We start from the raw sequence: 7062 nt of genomic DNA on the forward strand, positions 1-7062 counted from the left end.
TGTCAACTTTAACATGTAGAGAACACTCTATAGTTAACTTTGCAAAAAATAACTTTCTGACAAATTGCTCAACAAGAAAATATAAAACTTAAAAAAAAATATTCTGAAAATGTTCAGTTTTGATCGATTTAATGATCCGTACAAAGCAGCTGAGATTCTAATCTACAATTAGATATGACTTAATCATTTTGATTTGTATGTCAGGTGTCGCCATGATCTTTTCTAAAGTGGGTTTCGATAAATTACCTGTGACCTAGATTAGTATGATGTTATCACTGTGCACAACCTGCCGATTTGAATGGTGGGTGTGTATTTAAAAGCTTGAACTTAACTAGATTTGTATGGGTGGGTGTAACGCTGTGAATTGCTAGATTATGTATGTTTTTGGGTGTCTGCTGTGACCTAGTTTTTGTATGGTCTGTGCAAAGTCGCTGTGACCTAGATCTTGTATGATGGTATCGCTGTAACATAGCCGTGATTTGTATGGTGGATGTCACTTTGATCTAGATTTGTATGGTTGGTAACGCTGTGACCTAGTATTTGTATGATGGATATCGCTATAACATAGATTTTTATGGTGGTGTCAATTGATCTAGATTTGTATGGTGGGTGGTATCGCTGTGACCTAGATTTGTATGGTGGGTGTCGCTGTGACTAGTTTTATATCGTGGGTGTTGTTGTAAATTAGATTTGCATAGTGAGTGTTTTTGTGACCTAGATTTGTATGGTTGGTGACTCTATTGCCTACATGTATATTTGGAGGGTGACGTCGATGATGCAAAGAACGTTTAATCCCCCTAGCACATGATTAGTTTTATTTTCCATGATTGCATTGCGGATCTAAATTTTCTTGATGCTCTGTTCTTGATTATTCGATTTGGAGTTTGAACTTATGCTGTTTTCTTTATGATAACATCAGAAACAATCAAATGATTTATTATTATTATTATACATGTCTATCCTTTAAATAAGGAATATATCGGTATATAACCTAAAGCTTTCCTCTGAAAAAATGATAAGTAACTTCTAAAGTAATATGACAGACATGAAAAAGGAAAACCTGCTCTATGTCTCCATAGGAACATGATGGTATATGTATACATGAAGAAGAATGTTGAAAATCATGTCTGATATGCTAGCATTTTTCGGACTTCGGCAAAATTGTGTAGACCTCGTAAAACTGGTTGCGATACCTTCTAGCAGACAAAAATAAGATGAAGCCCCACTTCCATGTCATGAAACACCATACCAGAGTAAGGTAATATCCTCTCCCATAGATCTGTAAATCTATAAATACAAAATACATATTCACCTAAAATAATCGAAGTAAACTGTAAAATAATATCACATGTATATTATGCATACAATATAATTGGACCATATACGGATATATATACTGTTTAGCTACTATAAATCAGAATGGTCAATTGCTTTTCGATAGCGATAGCTTACATTAATTACATGAACCTTTTTGGACCAGGTGGGTCGAATGCCGCTTGATAGTAAGAAATGTAGCAATGTTTAGCTAAAGTGAGCTAAAATCTGGTGAGCTATTCATTGTCATACACTTTGCAGTTTTGAGTTTAAACGTATTTTATTACAAAAACAACATTACAGCAGGATTGTGCACAAGTTATTAAAACTTATAAAAGCCCTCTCCCAACAACAATGACATATAAATAAATACTTTTTGCATATTTATGATTTTATGAACTTGTATAAACCGTTATTAATGAAATTTCTAAATAACTTATTTTAGCTGATTTGTTATATTTTTTATCCAATTTCAGACAAAATACTCTTGTCTCCTTACTACTTTGTGAAATCTCATGCCTAACGAAGAATGATTTTCTGAAAAGTTTCTCACCTTGTCCCTCTGTTATTGCTAAGGTAAGATAAACGACGAAGCTACAGACACCCCCTAACTGGACACAGCAGCCCAACAGCATCAGTCTACTGAGGGAACTACGGTCGATCTGACCTCCCGCGTTGACCTTTCTGCAGTACCAAATGTGTAATACCAGAGTCAGTCCCGCTACTAAACCTGTCAACAGGGGAAAAAGACATCACGTTACTTCAATGTCATATAATTTGTCACCTGAGAAAAAATGAAGAGAATATCTTGGCACTGAAGGTTGGTTTACAGTACCATAGTAATGTTATCTTTTCATCCATAACAAAACCCACATTTATTTTCATCTAATTGTTGCCTAGTTGTTTGGGACATCAAAGGGATCTGTATTTACCGTTATTTTATCATGTGGTATAATAAAATAGCAATGAATAGCTATAGGGTCACTTATTGTGGACGGCCTCTCGTACATGAACTACATGCGTATAATAGGATGGGCCGTATGTTTCAAATCTCCAAACAGCATGAGAAGTATGTTACGCTCGAATTGCATCCTCGTTAGTCTAGGGGTTACTAGCTATCATTGTCATTAAAACGACAGTGATAGTAACCCTTGGAATATCCCTGCCCTAATTGTGGGAATGAACACAGGCAGTACATTTACATATAGAATATTTCATAGAGTTTTATTTTTAATTTTGTAATGTTTATCGATTGCTATAATACCCTAACTGTAACTGGCGCATTTTTCTTGTTCTAATGAATTGAATGGATACCAATTACCAAGTGTATACGTATGCAATTACGACCCAGTTTCTGACCCCTAAGTCGTATGCAGGCCCGTGTCTGTACTTATTTCGATTGCTAAATGTATGTAATAACTATAAACTGTCCAATTTTCTCACACGTATTAAACTAATAGATTCTGTATCAATTATGTTTAAAAAAGTAAAGTAATAAATCAAATGCAATATGAAAATCCCTGCTCGGAAGCATCAATTAACTTATATGACCCAGTTATTGACCCCTCATATCGTTTGATGCTACATTTGTGTAAACTTTGTTGCATGTAATGTACCTTATTGTCATTGTACTATAATTATGCATGTAACTGACGTCAGAACTACTTATGTACACACAGATTGAGGAGTTTACTAGTAAAAGACTGGTCAATGTGTATCCTCAAAAATCGTTTGAACTATGACCTAAGTGTCACTCAATAGTAGCCTAAAATGCCTACTACAGTTGTACTTGCATTGTAAGTACATGTACACGTACATGTAAAACAAGACAGACATAGAAATTATTAGTTTTTAGATGTGACGGTCTATAAATTGAACTGTTGTCGACTTGTTCTAGCCATAGTATACATTGTACGTATACGTACATGTATATACTTTGTACGTGTATGTATGTCACTTACCGGAGGTAAGCCCCCATATGGCCGCGTCCCAGTTAGAATACTTAAAACCAAATACACACAGTATTGATACTCCAATGAATAAACCTACAGAAGCATAGACTACCCGGACCTTCGAGTGAAAGTCCGGAAAGAAACCACCTTCGGGGTTTGACATGGTATAAACCATAAGGTTTAATGCTTATATATGTACACTCCAGAGACTGTTTCATTTCATAAGATCGCGAGAGTATCCGAAGGTAAAAAATGTGTATGACATATATATAGCGTCCACTTTCGTTTTGTCCAATCTCTGAAACGTTCGCAATTTTAGTGGTAATGCTGTATTTAGATTTTGATTCAATTAAATTTAAATAACAATACACTCAGGTTTTTGTATTATATATTCATAACATGAAATAATTTATTCAAGTTAATCCATATCAGGGGCGTAGGAAGCGGGGGGCAAGGGGGCATACATGTCTTTTTGCCCCTCCCCCCATTTTCGCCGAGTGAGATGTTCTAAAAATGCATATTTGAAAGAAAAAAGGGTCCTCCTGCACATTTTTCGTACTTCATTGTTAAAAAAATAACCGCTGCGCGGCGCGTTTCCTAAAACGTTCAAGCATATAATGATAAAACCTTTAGTAATGAAAATTCAATACACACGAACTAGCTAGACTGAACATGTCTATCAATGGATCATGCTATTTCAAAAAATGAAAAGATTAATTTGTTTATATGTCTTAGCAAGGCAGTTAATTCATTATTATTTTGAGTTACACAGCAGTGTGCCGATTGTGTGAATCCGGTATATTCAGATCGAGTAGGGAAGCATATAATAGTATGACTACATTCACAATTATCATTTTTCTAAATGCAAGCTCCTTTAAATAAATAAAAAATACCGTATTAAGACGCTTTAAAGATCAAAAATCAACCTTTTCAATTATGGTACTATGATAATGTAAGTAATCCACGCAGGCGATGTAAATTCATGTTAATAACCATTTAAAGATGCTCCACCACCGCCGACAGAGCAAAAATGATACTCATCATTTGAACAATAATTGGTGTTTGAAAATCGTGTATATTTATGTCTAATTAACACAAAATATAATATAAAATAATTTCTTTTGCTTTTGGTGCATGCGCAATCAGTAATTCATTCCATATAGGATATAGTGCCAGGGAATTTTTTCGGGATGCAATTAATTATTTTTTATATTTTAAACTTTAAGTAAAATTAGAAGCTCAAACTTTTCAATGGTGGTAATGGTGTGAAGTAAGTAACTTTTTTGTAACTGAAGAAAAATACCAGATCGCCTGCTTCTGTTTTTGATAGTGAAAAAATACCATTTGTCAGCGGTGGAGCATCTTAAAAATACACAGAGAAAACATTTTAAAATTTGTTACTTATCAAAGTTCGTGTAGAGAGAATAATTCTATGGTTTGAAGCTTTTGAAACAATAGCATTTTATTTTCAAAAAATTTTAGAATATGGCGAATTTATATTTGAAAAAAAAAAATCAAAATTACTCATTGTCAGTCCTACCATTCATCGACCCGTATTTGTGGGGCGCTTTGGGTACACAATTCCGTCTTTTTGCACGTATATAATTACAGAGTTAGCTCCCGTTTGGCGGGTAAGGTATCGATTTTGTTACGTCATTATTTTTGAGTGAGCGCAATTCCCGTTGTTTTACCTCAGAAAAGTATGACTTTAACGCTCTCAAAAACACGACATCACAATCAATACCCTACCCTCAACAGTGCATAGAAAAGTCCCCCTGGTAATATGTCCAAATTTAGGATGAGTGAGGCGGTGCTAATGAGCATGATAGTAGAGCTCGAAGTTTACAAACCAATACCCCTTATCACCAAAGATCAACACTTTGCTATTCCGGTTTAGGGAGCAAATGCGATTAATCAAAAATGGGTGAATTTAAGTTACCTTTTTAATTTACTAAATTACTTTTCTCTATTGAACCGTTTTTTTTTCATTTTCAAGCCCCCAAGTTATAATTTATTATCCTAAATTTTTATGGACCCAGCCATAATTTTTTTCTTTTGGTGGGGGGGGGGGGGGAGCGCGGGTTTAGGGGCGTACACCTAAAGTCAACACTACCTACACCGAAGAATCAACCCCTGTCCGGTTTAGGGGTTAATCAAAATGGTGAATTTAAGTTACCTTTTAATTTTACTAAATTACTTTCTATTGAACTGTTTCAGCCCAAGTATTGTTTATGGCTAAATTTTATGAACCAGCCATATTAATGTTTTTCGGGGGGTTGGTGGGTTCCAGGGGGGCATACGACCTTGCCCGGTTTGTGCTGGGGGCTATATAATTTTACTGTATCATCGAAGGCGTAATGAATAATTTTCCCTCGTCTAGGTAAAATGGAGCTACTAATCACTTCCGGGTATAAATATGTCGGAGGATGTTGTTGTTTTCCACAAAGACGACTTCCCGGTATTTGTGCTTTTCCAGTATTTGAAGACATTAGACGTCAGGAAAGTTATGTGATGTCACGCTCAAGGTAATGTTTTATCCATCGATCAAGTCAAAAACATTATGTTTCCTTTTACAAAACAGGTAAAATAATATTTGCTATGGAAGTGAGCAATGAGGTACACAGCTCAGAAAAAAAATCTGTGTGAACGTTACCAGGTTGGGCACATGTAAATTTAATGCTATTATAAGCGGATATATAGTTATAATAGCTTATCTATATAGACTATACAAAACTAGCGAAAAGAAAAAAAAAACAACAGTTTTTGGAGATAAAAAAAATGTTGCGCTCAAACCGACACCTGAAACTTGGCAGGGAATGTGTATAAGGATAATTTGAACACTACATGTATGCTAATCCCTATTGAGATTCCTCCTCTAGACTCTTCTTATATTCGGACGTCTGATAGATGTCTCTCGTCTGGAATCCCAACTCGAAGCCTTCTAAACTTTATGTCTGGAAAATCAAGTCAGGTTTGACCGACCCCCTCTTGTAAGGGTCTTTTACCAGAAAATAATCCAACTGCAGTGGTTCCCACACTCGCACACATCGATAGTGGAGATATTTTTCTCTCCATAGAAAAACACGCACATCTATTATTAAGTGACACATATATAAAACAAAGAAACCATCCATATTGTAAACATGTTATGTTTAACCATCGCTACTTGGAGCAGCCATCTTTTAAAGTCCCTCTCTGTCATGTGGAACGCTATAGTCTGTTTTCAATTGAAATTCATTACTAGGGTCCCGTTTTCGTCATTATTCGGATACAACTAGTTTCGAACCGTTGTTTTAAAGTCATTATTTTCAAGTTATGAATCCTGACGGGACCATGCAGTTTTTTTAATACAGGCCTGCGAAGGTCTTTGTCAAGGCTCGTTTGAAAACAATATAAAATCACCATGTCCGTCTTTAATTAATAAACGAACACACTAGGTTTCCTACACATGTCAAACCGTATAATCGAAAACGGCCCCTGTATATACACCCCTAATCTTCTTTCCAGTGTAATTGGACATTATACTGGGATCGTACTCATATTAAATGGTCAATGTGACAAACTTTGAATGGCGATGGACTTCAATTGCAGCATCTGCTGCAATATTAGCGGGACTTTAGAACAAGACAATCGTATTGCAAGAATGAGATGGTTCCTTTCTGTTTTCAATACATGTCACTGCATTATAGATGTGCGTATGGAGTGAAAATCTGTACGCTCCCACGTATCGATGTGTGCCATGTAGTGGGATAAACAACATGTTTGCAAGTTTAGGGGAATTATTTTCTGTAATAGA

At 35.5% G+C, this 7062-nt stretch overlaps 1 long non-coding RNA gene across 1 annotated transcript; it reads right to left on the reverse strand.

Moving 5' to 3' along the window:
* Positions 1-635: 635 nt before the first annotated feature.
* LOC138311859 (uncharacterized) lies at positions 636-3428 on the reverse strand. Its single transcript, XR_011206768.1, has 3 exons — positions 3276-3428; positions 1868-2044; positions 636-1287 (listed from the first exon to the last, which is right to left on the reverse strand). It is a non-coding gene; the product is annotated as an uncharacterized lncRNA (long non-coding RNA).
* Positions 3429-7062: the final 3634 nt, after the last annotated feature.

The sequence above is a fragment of the Argopecten irradians genome, unplaced genomic scaffold, assembly GCF_041381155.1.
Source record: "Argopecten irradians isolate NY unplaced genomic scaffold, Ai_NY scaffold_0137, whole genome shotgun sequence".
Classification (NCBI taxonomy): domain Eukaryota; kingdom Metazoa; phylum Mollusca; class Bivalvia; order Pectinida; family Pectinidae; genus Argopecten; species Argopecten irradians.